This window comes from Monodon monoceros, unplaced genomic scaffold, assembly GCF_005190385.1.
Source record: "Monodon monoceros isolate NGI ecotype Baffin Bay Population unplaced genomic scaffold, NGI_Narwhal_1 Super_Scaffold_13, whole genome shotgun sequence".
NCBI lineage: Eukaryota > Metazoa > Chordata > Mammalia > Artiodactyla > Monodontidae > Monodon > Monodon monoceros.
Genome location: NW_021703769.1, coordinates 78,768,677 through 78,784,215, shown reverse-complemented (window position 1 = coordinate 78,784,215; position 15,539 = coordinate 78,768,677). Strand labels below are relative to the sequence as shown.

At 51.7% G+C, this 15,539-nt stretch overlaps 1 protein-coding gene across 6 annotated transcripts in view; it reads left to right on the top strand.

Moving 5' to 3' along the window:
- The window catches only part of CUX1 (cut like homeobox 1), a 372,981-nt gene that overhangs the window by 41,225 nt on the left and 316,217 nt on the right, over nt 1-15,539 (top strand). The window lies entirely within an intron of this gene.

The following is a 15,539-nucleotide window of genomic DNA, read 5'->3' as shown; positions in this document are numbered from 1 at the left end:
CACTACAAGCATTTTACTTTGTTTTCTTGTGTATGCTGAATTTTCCAAAGTGGAGAAGAGTCACACAGCAGTGGATGAAATGATGGTGGTTCCTTGCACAGATGTGTGTGATGGAGCCAGCTCAGATGGCAGCATCCAAGTCATTCAGGGGGCTCTTCGGATGTTCAGTTTTAACGGCAGATTATTTATTAAGCCTGGCCTCCAAGTGGTGAGTCTCACAGCCAGAGCCTCACAGAAGCCCTCCTTGTCCTGGGGTGCCGGCAGCCACCAGGATGAGGTCACGCCCAGAGTGTCGAGTGCATGGCTGTCACAGACCTGAGGCTCTACTGCAGGGGAGAGAGGGGGAGGGAGGCTGTTGAGGACGGGCATGTAGGACACTAGTGAAATTCTCTGTGCGTCCTCCCCTGACACCTGGGCTGGGGGGCTCCTCACAGGAACCAGTGAGTGTGTCAGCTGACCAACACTTCACCTGCTGGGTTCTTTTCCTCTGGACCTTCATCTCTGGGTGTCCCCAGAAGCTCAGACTTCAGATAATTTGCTCTCGTTTTAAGCCAACTTCTTTGTAGAATCACTCACTCGTAGCTTTAACTGTCACCTCGATGTCCAGGTGTCAGAAGTCCGACTTGGTCCCTGGGTGGCCCACCCTCCCTTCGGTCGATTGGGACCGGTCTCATCCATTTCCATCCCCCTCTGCAGAGCCGGCTTCTGAGGTCTTCCCGCGGGCCGCCGAGCCCTGGCCTTGTTGTGGCCCGGCACCTCCTCTGACCGGCAGAGGGTCTTGAACTTGCCCCCTCTGGTCCCTGAGGCTCTCCCAGTTGCAGGCAGTGTCGGGGTGTTGGGAGGCGCTCCCCCCCTCAGTCTGTCTTGCGCTGGGGACGTGCGAGCTGCCTGCACTCCTGGCGTGTGGACTGCCGACCGGACGGACACACAGCACTGTGACCCTCAACAACCGCAGGCTGGGCTGCCCTCATGGAGCCCCTCACTGCCCGGGGCGCCGGCTGTTTACGGGAAGAGCTCACCATGGAGAACTTGGTCTGAGCTAACTGCAGGAAACACCATGAGCAGCAAAGATCTCAGAGCAGACAGATAACAAGTGCTTGAGGCATCGACGGGAGAAAGGTCCCTGTGCAAGCGAGGATGCTGGGCTGATCTGAAAGCGCGCTGGGGAGGGGCGAAGCGTTAGTGGGAGCTGGAGAGTAAAGGGCCTTGAGTGCCGGGAACAGTGCTTTAGGCCTGACCCGCCGGGAGGCGGTTCGGCTGCAGGGACGCGTCAGGGAGCCTACCCGGCTTCGCAGATGAACAGGCAGAGGGCCTGTGATGGCGGCAGGGGCGAGAAGGAGTCAGAGGAACCCCACCCAGGTCGTGGTAACTTGTTAGGAGGCAGGGAGGGAGGACACCTGGGTGAACCCAGAAGTGCACTTGGGCACGAAGGGTTTCAGTCAGAGACCCAGATGGGAGGTATGTGGGGAGGACATGCTGCCTTTCAGACGTCCTGAGTAAAGAGAACTGCTTGAGAGACAAGGGTGGGTCTGTCCTGTCTCTGCCCGATTCCCAGTGCCTGGGACACAGTAGGTGCTTAATAAACCCGTGGATCAAACACACGAGGTTGAGCGGAGTCAGAACTGGCCGCAGGTCCTCCCTCCACCTGAGCGTTTGTTGACTCCGTGGCAGTGAATGAGTTTCCCAAGGGATCGGATTAAAGGGAAGAGGGGCCAAGAGCTGAGTGCTGGTGCGGGGAGCCTGCAGTTAGGGGTGCGGTGGAGGCGGGAGGGTGCAGGGTCAGCCGAGGTCAGGAGGCTCCTGGGAGACGGTGGTGACGTGGGTACAGGAAGCCTGTGTCCTCACCATGGAGAAGGCGGACGAGCGAGTGGGCCGCAGAGAGGGTAGAGGAAGGGCTTGGCTTTCCAGTGCCTCCCCCCGGCCGCCTCTGCCGAACCCAAACACTGTTGCCGACACCCGCTCTCGTCCTGCTCCCCCCAGAGCCTCATTTCCCACTTCTCTTCCGGGACGCTGCTTCATGGGCCGCAGTGTCCACCCGCCACGTGCACCCACCAGCCTCACGCCCCCCACCTCCCAGAGCCAGGAGCCACCACCACCTGGAGCCTGGACGAGGTCACATCGGCCGGCCCGAGCAGCTGCTCTTGTTTTACAGCCGGGACCGTGTTGTCCATTCGCCCCCCGGCCCACAGTGGGGTGTCCCAGGGAGCAGAGAGGAAGTCAGAGCTCCTTCACTGCCCTTCGTAAAACTCTTGCCTAGAAATTAATGGGCGAGAGGATCTAGGGAACCTTGTCCAGTGATACCTTGAAGAAATCTCGAAAATACGAACTTAAAGGGAAACATCATAGCTATCTCATTGAGACTGTGGGACGGTAAATTCCTTAACCTTAAGTGGCAGAGCTGGTTTAACAAGATGTTTCTCTTTGTGGTGGAGTTTGCATTTTTCCCCTTTTAAAGTTGTGCAGATAAAGCTGTGAGGGTGGTATAGAGTTTTTCTTTTTTAAGTTGGTAACTAGTAATTTTAGGATAGATGCTTATGAGGTCTGTAAATAATCATTTAAAAACCCTTGCCTAGTGCCATGCTCATACCAGTTTTTTTTTTAACTTTTTATTTTATATTGGAGCATAGCCGATTAACAATGTTAGTTTCAGGTGCACAGCAGAGGGACTCGGCTGTACATATACATGTATCCATTCTCCCCCGAACTCACCTCCCATCCTGGCTCTCATATCAGTTTTAATAAATATTTACGTAGCTGGACTCACCTGTCTGCCTCGGAGGGGCCGAGTGGGTCCCCAGGGTGTGTGGAAGTGACTCAGAGTGGGTGGACGCCGATGTTGTCTCTGACGTTTTCTGCTCGGAAAGAGAAGGTTGATTTTAGTCTGTGATCGTAGCACCCAAGGTGGGGGAGATTGTGAAGTTAATCCTCCTGCAGTTTGATCAGCAGAGCATAGGCCTCAGCTCCATTTAATTTGGTCCCATCATGAGGACTAATAGGGGATGGATTCAGTTACATGATAGCTTTTTAAAACTAAAAGCCTTTAAACAAAACAAAACAAAAAACACACCCATCAGAGTGGCAGGATTTTAAGTCTGAAGCTGTGGAGGGTTCGCAATGTGATCTCTGTGTCCTTTCGGTGGGCGTGTGAGCCAGAACACCCACTTCGGAGAGGGATTTTGAAGGTGCACAGGTACAGGGGAGCAGTCTCCCTCCAAGGTGAAATGTACTCTTAGAGGTGTTCTCGGGCGTGTGTACCGGGAGACGTGTACAAGAACAGGAGTAAACACCTGGGGAGAACGTAGAGGTCGTTGGGGGAGAGTGGTGTTGCCCAGGGGGGTTGTAGAAGGCAGGCTTCACGTGCTGGGGGACCTCACAGGCACAGCGGAGAGTGGAAGGGGCCAGCCGGAGGGCACACACAGCGTAGTCCTGTTCCTATGGAGTTAAATATGTGGAGCCATACCTCGTGTTGTTCATGCCCCCATGAAGAGCTAGTGAACACAGAAAGATTTTTGGGGAGAAAGATAAATGCCAGGTTCTGGAGATGTGATGATGTGAGGGGGAAGGAAGGGAGAAAATGGGACTGAAGAGGGCATGGTGGGAGTGCCAACTATAATATCTTATCCCTTTAAAAGCAGCAAACACGGCAGAATGTTGAAATTTGATGACGCTGGGTATAGGTACGTAGGAATTTATGCTTTTCTGTACGGTTGAAATATATTATTATTTAAAAAAGTAATGTATACTAGCTGTCTGAACGTATGTGAACAGGCTTGAGTAATCTATTGTATTTATAGCCTAAAGTTCTCAAGTTTGCGGCGTCTTATGTGGGACCCTTTTGTATCTCTCTTTTTCCTGTTCTCTTAGAGAATTCTAAAATTACGGTGGCTTTAATTTTATTTGTTGAAGAACTTTTATGGTCCCTTGTTTTAAATATCGGAAGGTTGGTGAAACTTTTTAGGTCTCTGTACATTTTAAGAAGACAATTTTCAGGTGTATTTTCTCCTTTGGATTATGCCTTTTGATAGAAAAATAGGTCCTTGCCTCTCTGTGTCATCACGATGAATTTTCTAGAAAAACAAGGACAGGAGAACTGAAGGGAAGAGACCCATGATGCCCGCATCTCCTTACGTATAGCCCTTAGGATACTCGGGATCCTTGGCAAAAGTAAACTATACATTATACCTGATATTATCCAGGCCGTGGGTCTGGGATGGTTTCATATTGTCACTGGAACAAGAGATGCTTCTCAGAATGAGATTTCTGGCTTAATTGACTTAGCATCCTTGCAGTCAGGACGGGAGTGAGATGGTACATTCCTGTCGTGCCAGTTGTCGTGGGGGATGATATTAAAGCCGGCCGTTGATGGAATAATATCCTTTACTCACTTGCTGTCTTGCTCTGAGGAAACAGGAGCTTAATGTGCCCCATGCAATTAATCCTGACAACATCCTTGAAAAGGTGAATAGAAGGCAGGTAGTATTATCTCCCTTTTACTCAAAAAGGGGCTGAAACATGACGAGCCTGAGCTCCCCGGGAGCCTCCACCCTCCTCTCCGAGCTCTGGCCAGGGTCATGGTCAACGCAGCTCACGGAGGAGGAAGGAAGCACTCAGGATGTGTCGCCTCCGAGCCCGGCCCTGCTGGGGAGTCTCAGGGTCACGATCACTTTTGATCCTGAGGACAGTCCTGTGAGGCCGTCGGTGGGGTCATCCCGGCTTCTTCTCGGGACGTCCAAGTCCCTGGCCCGAGTCCCCAGGCTGGTCAGCGGCAGGCTTGGCTCTGCCCCGCCAGACCCTAGGTTCCCGCCTGGTCACCAGGCCTTGCGTCCAGCCCCGGGCCGGGGCGGGGGTAGGGGGAGCAGTGGGGATCCATCAGGATCTGTCCTCTGAGAAAACGAAGCTTCAACATACTTGAAGCAAAGTCGGCGACTCCATTGTGCTGGCTGTCACGTGGTTAAGACCACTGAACACAGCTTCACTTGAAAGTAACTTGGGATCGTGGAGCAGAGAGGGTTTAGGGCATCCCACCTCCCACTTCTTGACCCCGGGCAGGGCTGCCACCCCCGAGCGTCAAGAACAGATGTGACTCGCGTGGCATCTGCTGATAGACTTTATTCTGTTGCTTAAACCATTTGCCGGGGCCAGGTCGATCTTGAACGATTCTGGTTAGAAGTTGTGGGGAGGGTCAAGAAAAGGAAACAAGGCTGACGGGGGTCTGTGGTCGTCGCCGCTGTGTCTCCGTGTCCTGACCCGTCCTTCGAGCCAGGCTGATGTACAGGTGAGGAAGAGGCGGTCAGGATGATGAACTTGCCCAGGGCCGCGTGTTATTCAGTGGCAGAGCTGGGGTCCAGACCCAGACCTCTTGGATTCCAGAGCTCACCGTCTCTCGGGTACGATAAACCTGCGGCCATGGCTTTGGCCAGCTGATGTTTTTTTTTTTTTTTAAATATTGCTAATCATTCATGAGAAATGAGGATGAAGGCTTCGATTTCAGCCACTTAGAATTGGACAAGTATTGCTCTTGTTATAAGCAGGGCTCTTTATTAACCGAAAACACTTGGCTCTTAGATGTGGTGTTTAATTGCTGTTGAATATATTTTTGTCACACTGCCCTGTGATGAGCCAGAGAACGTTTTGTGCCAGACACAGAAGGAAAGTGAAGCGGGGATGACAACCCTTCTGCTCGTCCAGCTCCCCGTTGGAGCCCGCGGTCTTGTGTTTGCTGTGTTGGGTCTAGTTTCTGTTTACTGCACCTGGTCTGGAGGCTGATCAGGACCTGTGATCGGGGAGACCCTCCCCGGGGGGCTCAGGCGCATCCCTCTCCTTTCCTGAGCCGGTGCTCATGTCTTCCTGGCCTTTCATCCTTGGTTGTGTAGGCCTCCTAACGCTACAGCACCGACAGAGGAAAACCAGCTGCTGAACTTGGCCTTGGTGTTTGTTTGTTTGTTTGTTTGTTTTGCAAAGTGGAAGTGACTTTGTGATTTGAAAAAGTAAGAAATGCTAGTAAAAGTGAAGAAACTATGGAAACATATGACGAAGGAGATACAATTCACCACTAATCTTATTCCTGTTAACATTTTGGTATACGTTCTTCCAGACGTTTCCCTGGCTGTGGGTTTACAAAACTAGGTGAGTGCAGTAAACACTTTGGATACTGTTTGGTAACAGTCTCTCCCCTACCTAGAGTTCACCGTGCTACTAAGAATATCTTTCAACGTTAGTTTAGAAAAGTTAACATGCTCTTTGTTGAACTTACACGCCACACAGTATTCCACTGATTTCCCATGTTTCACTAAATTGTTCTTCTCTTTTTCAATTTGTACTACCTTAGACTACACTGGGATGAACATCTTTGTGCATCTATGCATGGTTTTGCTTTTTTTTTTTTTTTTTTTCTTTTTTGCGGTACGCGGGCCTCTCACTGTTGTGGCCTCTCCCGTTGCGGAGCACAGGCTCCGGATGCGCAGGCTCAGCGGCCATGTTTCACAGGCCCAGCTGCTCCACGGCATGTGGGATCCTCCCAGACCGGGGCACGGACCTGTGTCCCCTGCATCGGCAGGCGGACTCTCAACCACTGTGCCACCAGGGAAGCCCTGCTTTTTTAATTATAGTACTTTTAATGTTTGATTATTTCCTTAGGTTAAATTTCTAAAAGCAGAAGTGCTGAGTGAACAGTGTGTGTATATTTTTAAGACTTTGGGTACATGTTACCCAAACTTCCCAGAAAAGTTGGACCAATTTATAGCAGCAGTTGCACTAAATTTCCTGTAATACTTTTTTTCTGAGTAACATCTCATGGTTCCCCCCGTGGGGTGGGGGGGAAAAGACAAAGAGAAGTCTCCTACCTGCCCTGCACTGCCCACTCCTCCCCCCAACATCGCTGATTTCTTTGTGTATCTTCCTGAGTTTCTTTATACACAGAAACAAATATGAATACATGTTGTTTTCCCCTTATATACCCATAGTCTGGCGTGCTGTACATACTGTTCTGCATCTTGCTTTTTACTTTTTAAAAATTATGAGCGTTCCTTAGGCTTTCCAAATCAGTACATGAAAGCTGAAAATTCTATTTCTCTCTCTCTCTCTCTCTCTCTCTCTCTCAGCTCCGTGATATTCCCTGATATGGATGGCCATACCCGATGTACCAGGTTTCCCATGGATAGATATTTGTGTTGCTTCTAGTCTGTGCTCTGACAGCAACGCTGCCTTGAAGGGCCCTGTGTGTACACCGTCTGACACTGGTGCACGTGTACCTGCAAGGAGAGTTGCGGGGTCCCTGCACACAAGCATCTGTGATGTGATCGGTGCTGCCACCTTCCCCTCATGTGTCCCTTTAGACTCCCCCCAGCGCAGCTCCGCTCTCTGCTGCCCCGCCACAGAGTCCACACTGGGCTCTGGTTCTTTCATGATCACTCTAGCCGTGCATCGGTTACTGTGAGAGCCCTCCTCCCCTCCCCACTGAAATAATGCCACTTCCTTTTACGGGCAGGTAGTGGCTCTCCATGTGCCACCAGGAAAGCAATGAGTTCTTTTAGAGCCTGACCTCACAAGGAGCCAGCCATGGACTGTAGCGTGGCAAACTGGGGTTTGAGGTAAACGGTCTGACAGCGCAGAGCTTGAGGAACCGAAATGATCACAGCTGAGACTGTGACAAAATGCAGGCAGGGCCCAGTGAAGGCAAGTGGTGGCCATGTCCCTGTTGGACGTAGCCCCACTGGTAGCAAGAGTCAGCAGTCAAACTCCAGCCAGGATTTGGGTGGCCCAGACAAGCCCACCTTCACGCAGTTTTGATCAAACCAGTGCAGATTCCAAACCACAAAAGCAAACTGATACTTTTTAACACCATGTGGTTTTAAAAAATTTTATGAATGAAGAGAAGGAAGATGAAATGACGACTTACAAGCTTTTAAGTAGAAGAAACTCTTTTCTTCAAAATACTGTTAGGGTCAGAAGCCTGTTTGCATTGTGATAAGGGGGTACTTGCCCTATCTGTTCTTTGTAAATGATACAAACCTACATGCTTGAGTATCTGGGATGGTTGGATTTCAGGGCCTTTCCAAACTCCCCTGGGAGACAGTGTCCCCGGGGCTGACTGGTGCAGTGGAGCTGAGTCCAGGAGGAGTTCAGGGGCGTCCGTCGGAACGCAGGGCACCACCTGGTAGCTTAGGGTGACCTTGACTCTCTCCCTGCCCCTCCCCGTGTCCCTTTCTGATGGCTTTAACGTACAAATATTTGTAAATCATCTACCCTGTCCAAGAGTATCTCCTCTGAAAAACACTTTGAAATTAGGGCGAATCCCTCCCTCCCCTTCTCCCTATTTTATTTCCAGGTTGGAGCCATTTAGTATAATGTAACTTTCTGCTCTGTTCTTCTAGATAAACACATTCTAACCATTGGCATTTCAAAGTTTCATTCTCGGGGACATTTCGCCCCTTCCCGGGTGAGGCTGGTGGTCTTGCATGGCTTCAGTGTGTTCAGCGTTTTTCTTGGGCTTGCTGCCACCCACTCTGGAGGCCCAGCCAGCTAGCAGTCTCCTCAGGCAGTGGACCCCACAGTTGGCTCGTCTGGCCCACCCGAGGGCTGGTCTGCTTTCTTCTGAGACCCAGCGTGGTTCTCTTCTCCCGTAGCCTAGCCCTGCCAGGAGATGACGTGGTCTCGCCAGGTGCTTGGCGGGCTGCCTGCGGGGCCCCTGGTGGAGTTGCAGATGTAGCATTGCTCTGCCCGTAGGGTCTGCTCCAGCCCAGAAGGCAGCACAGCGGCTCCGTGGACGGCATCCTGGTGGGTGTTCCATGGTCACCTAGCACACGTGGTTCGAGCTGGGGGGACTGTAGGATCATGCCCCACCTGTGGACACTAGTGATGGGTGGGGACAAACAGGAATCAACTGGGACAGAAGGGAAAGGTGACTTTGCTGGCGGTGGGGGAGAAAGGGATGTGCTTGTGGATGCAGTGCACACCTGGTCCGGAACGGTCGGAGCACACCTATAGGAAGAGGCTTGCTTGAAAAACAACAGCTAAAGGCTCACAAGACTCAAAGCATATACAGAATGCATTATATAATGTGCTCCATTGAAAGGAACATTGTGAACCAACTTGGGAAAAGGATCTTTTAAAATGGCTTTCCTAAAAATACTCCTGGGAATGGGTCAGAGGGTTTGGAGAGCTTGCCTTCAGAAGGCCCTAATCTGGCATGGAGATTGTTGATGGAATCCTGTTGTGAAATGTTCAGAAGCCCGTATTCCTTAGGAGTGGCCTTGTTACGGATGACTGTGTACAGAGTGTCGGGAGGAGGGTGTGCAGGCTTGGGCTTTGGGGGGCCTTTCCTCCTTATCGCACATCCCCCAGACCCCTCTCGCTGGCCTTGTAAAGAAGCAGATGGCGCCCCAGGAATAGCTCCGAACTCACGTTGGCTCCTGGCCGTGTAAAGAGCAAGGACGGGGACCATCAAAATTTGAAATGTCCCAGGAAAGACAATTATTTCCTCAATGAAATATCGATGGAAGGGGAGCATTTAAAACGACAAAAATTATGAAGCCAGATTCAAGTCGAACCAGATACTGCACTGTAACCTTTTTGAGAATTGTTAATTTAAAAGCAAACAGAATGAAATACAGACCATAAAAGCAAATTAAATCATTTTTATGCTTCCTGGGCTTTTGGCGTCACGTGGATGGAAGAGCTAACGGAGAGAAGAGCGGGTTTTGGATGGAGGACGGCGCGGCTCACGTGAGATCAAGCACAGGCTGTGATCCTTGAGGAACAGAAGGAAGCCGCCGGCCAGCAAGGGCCCAGGATGGAGAGCCCCACGGATCCAAAGAAGCCTCTGGAACGGAATCCTCTGTTATGAGCATTTTCTCGAGCAAAAAAATGCCCGTCCCGTGTCCGACCAGGGGGAGCTGATGTTTAAGAAGGGTGTCTTTGTCTGATTGATTTGGGGGGAGGCCCCCAGCAGTTGATGTTTTATGTGGAGGTGGGGGGAGCTGGGGCCGGGTTACACGTATCTACCTGCAGGAATAAATAATTCTTTTGACACATCACGAGGGAAAAAAAAAAAAAAGCAGCTTCAGATTTATCTGAAAAGGAAGTGGGAAGTTAAAGTTGCTGGAGATCTCATTACTGTCTGTCTAGCTCACCGTAATTAAAAAATGCCTGAACGATGTTAATAACACATGATTCAGCTGACAAGCACTAATTGCTCCGTATCAGGCCAAGAGAAGATGAATGTTGTCGAGAAAACCGCAAGTCAGACAAGCTGATTCTCTCTTAGTCTGACACTGTGTTCCGTGTACAGACCAGTTTTTACTGGAGCCTTTCCAGTATCAAAAGAAGCTCTTTACCTTCCCATTAGTTTCCATCGCTGGCAGGCCCGAGTTGTTTGTGACGCACTGTTCTCACCACTCCTGCTTGCCGGCTCGAGAGCCCGGGTCTGCAGACAAAATGGAAATGTGTTTCTTGCGCTTATCTTGGTCCTTTTTAAGGAAAGAAATCCGTTCCTATTCAATCCGAATGCCCCGGTGGGCTTGTCACTGCATTACATGGCATCTGGGAATTGATTTTCTGACGCCGCCGACTTGTCAAGAATTCCGCCTGCTTTTTCAGCGATTTGACAGAACCTGTTGGACCACCGCATCTTGTGATGGGGTCCTCTGCCGGCCAAGAAAGGGGAACCAGGGCCTTGTCGCTTGGGCATCCAGAAACCTCCCTGCAGGGGGTGAATTTTGAGGGAGGAGGGGAGAATAATGATACCGGCTCATTCCTACACTTCTGTAGGCTGGCTGAGTCATCCTGTCATGCCAGAGCCTAGTGATGGTCTGAATCTAGTGAAGCTCAGTTCCTTCAAACAGGCCGAGCGCCTCTACACCAGGGCAGTGCGCTGGGGAGAAGGGGCCGCAGCGGTAACGGCGCCCTGGCTGTCCCTGGCCACCTACCGCGTCCTCTCACACCCGCAGGCCTTGGTCCCCTGGCGCCAGGCCCTGTGCTGGGGGGAGGCTCCCTGTAACGGGGAGGGAGATGGGTCCATCACCTGCCCTCACCCGGTTGGGCGAACCTCTGCAGGAAAACACTGCAGCATGGCACACCGGGCCCAGATCAGGCCAGCGTCTGCCGTGACTGCCCTGTCCCTGCCCTCCCGAGAGGCAGGCCAGTGCGGAATGGAGAGGTTGGCCTCGAAGGCTGGCAGGGCTGAGCTCTGGCTGTGGGGCCTAGGGCCGGGCCTTCAACATCTCTGAGCCCGGGTCCTCGTCTGAGAAAGGACCTCGCGGGGCCGCGGTGAGGTCTGAACGAGGGGCCGCTCAGCGTAACGCTGCCCGAGCACAATGCCGGACACGTATGGGGCAAGGCAGTGTATGTCCACTGTTGTCACCCTCCAGGGTTGGGGAATTAGATGAGGGGGTTCACATTGCCCAGCACCGCGAGTTGCACACGTTAGGAGCACAGTCAGTTGCTGAGACAGGAACTTACTTCCTACGGAGAGAGGCCGATAAGGATGGCAAATAAATGAGCAGAACACAGAAAGCCATTCAGTCCGCTGACTTGGTGAAGTGGCAGTGACTGGTCCCCGAGTGTTCCCTGCTGGAGGGCGATGCCTGGTCCACAGGAGCGCCTGGAGCCGCCCCACGCCGAGCTTCAGGGTTAGCCTAGTTAGCGAAGATGGCTCTTACCAGAGACCTATTTTCCTGAAATTAAAATAAAGTGAAAATCTGTGATGATTATCAAATACCTTCAGTGTGACTTAGTTGTAGGGGAAAAAAAAATCATAAAGGAAGCGGTGCGTGGAAATAAAGCCAGGGTGCGCTTTTTGCTCTCCATTCAGAACCTGTGTTTGGTGGCCTCTCTCTTTCTCTTGTTACCTTTTGACTTTGAGACTCAGGGCCTTGAGCAGTGTGCTACCCGCGACACCGTGCAGCCCTTCATGCACGGGTTCAGGAGGACCCAGAAGAAGGATCTGTGGGGGTCCCTTCTCTGAGCGGGGCTCCTTGGTCGGAATCTGGCTTTCCTGACGACCTGGTGGCCTCCAGAGTCACTGGAGGCCTGGACCCCCTGGTGGCAGTGGACAGGCTGGCCCCTGCCTCCCCAGCTCTCAGGTTGTCCCGGGATTTGAAAGTCAGGGATAAAGGCTTTGCAGACCTCAAAGTCCCCGTTGATTCTGCGTAATGCAAGTAACAGCACCTCTGCGTGGTGGTGTGCCACCTTTGTCGTTTAATTTATGCATGGCCCTGAGTCAGTGGAAACCACGACTAGAGAATCTATATCAGCAACTTATTCCAAACCTCAGCCTGGCTGGCTCAGTTTATAAGTTCTAGGCTGTGAAAGGGACGGCTGTTCATTTAATCTTCATATTTCACCGATTTTTCATACGTGGGAGTGGTGCTCTTCACCCTGTTTTGTTTTTTTTTTAAATCAAGTTATTTATATTATGGGGAGAGTCTGTCACATGGTCTGAATGCAAAATGTTGCCATCCTTTTAATCAGAATCCTGCCAGTAGTTTCTGTTTACAATAGAGCTATTGAAAATTATATTGGGGTGAAACTAGCATAGTATAGAAATTGTTGGCTTGCGTGCGATTTTTATAATACGTACATGCAGGCAAAGTTGGCTTTAGCTCAGAAGGCTATTTCTTTCTGTTGTGCTTTTATTAGCTCATGTTGCAGAGCGGGCCAGGTGCTGTTGGGAAATACGGGGGATTGGAGCACCTAGCTGTGGACCTTGAGATCTCCCGTCTTATCTGTAGCGTCCCAGGAATTTCTGATTCCAGAACTCCTTTCTCCTCTCCCATGTCTGGATCCATAATTGCTGCAGGCCTGGTTTGTAGATGGGGTGGGAAGGCAGTGTACCCCCGTGGGGGCCTCCTGTGTTTCGGGCAGGTCATTGTTTAAGCCCCCCTGCAGGGTGGGTGTGCGTTAAACTCCCAGCTCCGGTGTCCCAGCCCACCCTGCGCGTTGGCTGTGCAGAGCACCTGGCAAAACACACTTCTCCCGGAGAGAACAGCTAATGGGTGGGGTTTTGAGACAAAACTACATGCGATTGTCAGTTTCATGGATTACAGTTAATTCTGTTTGATGTCCTTTTTCCCCTCCCTTTTTGCCAAGTCCTGTGCATTATAGAACATCGACTTGAGCACAGAAGCGCTTAAAACTTGATTTGGCACTTAAATGGATATTTATACAGTGACACCACAAATGTGGGATGAACAGGGCATCTGTTCAAATGAGACCTTCAGCGATTCAGAGCCGTTTCCCCCCTTGCCTTGTGGAATCCGGGGCTCCTCTTCTGCCTTGTTCTGGTGGTGCCGTAGCAGCCAGAACGCTCCCCTCACGTCCTCACTGGGTTCCAGGCTCTCTGAAGCCCGGGCCTCCTCCCCTCTCTCTGCGTGCCCTCTGCCGCTGTGCCTATTTCTGTGATTTGCATGTAGCGGAAATATTTGTTGAACCGAATTATTTTTACACACGGGCCTTTCATATGGCCAGTGTTCTGAGGTCTGTTTCCTTTGGCCGGAGGCTGGGAGAAACCTTCCACACCGAGGAGTGATGATGGCTTCAGGTCCAGGGGTGCGCTGCGCGGGGCTGGGTGCGCCCCGTCTCGCCAGGAGGATCTCCAGCCAGGAGAGGGGGCCGAGACGGGTGCCCACATCCTCCCATGGTCCCCGCTGCAGTGTTGGGGGAGTCTAGGAGGCCCTCGCAGTGATGCTGCTCCAAAGAGCAGGTTCCTCCTGCGGCCCAGAGGGGAGGAGGGGAGAGAGGAGGAATCTGCCCAGAGGACCCCCGACCTCAGAGGCCCCTTGTCCTTAAAGGCCCAGCTCAGTGCTGTTGAGATTTCCTCTTCGTATTTCGTGACTCATTTAGGAAATACCCATGTTTTCCAAGGGTATGTCGCCTGGCGTTTTCTGATGAGGCTTTGGGCTTCAAGGAGTCATCACCACAGCTCACACTTAGAGAACGTTTCTTCTGTGTTTGGGCTGTTCCGAGTGCCTCACACATTCTAGCTCTGTCGGTCCTCATAAGCTTCGCCCACAGCAGAGGAAAGCGAGGCTGGGGACCAGTGCTCAGCTGGCCCTGGGGTCCCCTCACCCCTCAGGAAGACATGCTGGGAGATGCAGTTGAAGAGTTTCTGAGCCTCTCCCGGCTCCCAGATGACCCAAATGCCCACGCTGTCATGAGCCTGCCGTGTGTTACCTTCCTGAACGCCAGTCCCAGCCTTGGGGACCCTGCAGGGACTTACCATCCTTGAGATGCTGCAGCGCTCGGAGGTCAGGTGGGCCTGGCTTTTGGAGGAGGCCCGCCCGGCCCCTCCTGCCCCTCTTTCCTCCCACTGGCCCTGGGTCACTTTCTCCTGTTGTGATGTGGAGACAGCTCAGGCGCGTTTTCTGGCCCTCCCAGGTCTAATGCTGCTCTGCGGTGACAAAGGAGCCCTCGGGACTCGGCCACAGGCTTCCCCCACCCCATCCCAACTGCAGATCAGGGAAAGCAGTTGTGCCCAGGAACGTGTGTTCTTGCAAACGGGGTCGGTGAAGAACACTATTTGGGAGTCGCCTCTGGGCTGCCGAGCGCAGCTGGTGAAGCTTTCAAGGGGCTCTGCTGCTGGAACTTTCTAGGAGGCACCCCTGGCCGGGCAGCAGAGATGCTGCTGCCCTTCCTCCCCTCTTCGAGACGTGGACACAATCTCACCTCTCTTTTTAACCACTCCTCGTCCCCTCTCCTTCTGAATCGTGTGTGCACGAAGCGGGTAGGAGCCATCCAGGACACCAGGATCAGTGTCAGGACCACCCTTGTGAACCCAAGGCCGAGATGTCTCCTGACCTGGATGAGGGCCTCCAGGAGGAGCCAGTGGGCAGGACAGAATCCACAACTGCCATGTGGTACAAAGCCAGTAAAACAAGTGTCCTCCTCTGTGGCATTCCTTGCTCTTAGTATCTGGGGATTGAAAAACCAAATCCTACCAGTGTATCTGGTGCTGAAAATGAGCTTTATTTTGCCTTGAAGCTTACAATTCTCAGGTGTCTTCGGGTGTATGTGCCCCGCAGCGATTATGGGGCCCTATGCATGCTCACCCCAGGAGAACACGTCCAGTGCCAAGACACCGACATGTGAAGTTGAATTTAGGGACTTAGAGGATAAAGCTCATTGAGGGTTAGGTCGATAAGTTCAGTAAACATTTTTCAGTGTTTCCCTTGTACCTGCCGCTGTGCTTGGTCTCTTTCAATTCCACTGGATAATAAATGAAATTCATATTTGTCTCTAGACTCACAGACATCTGTATGCTCATATTTACTTATAAATAAATGTATTGAACACATTGGTTTATTGTCCTTCTCCCTGTCTGTACTGTCAGCTTGACTATCTTGTTCACTGTGATCATTTCAGTCCCCAAACTGCATGCCTGCACGCATGTTTGAATGAATGAATGAGGCCCATTTTTTCCTTTTGCCCCAGGATCTGGCACACAGGAGATGGTCATTAAAGACTGCTGAGTTTAATCAGTCCTCACAAAACCCTTCCAAGTTGCTATCACTCTTATTTTGCAGATTAGAAAATTGATGCTCAGA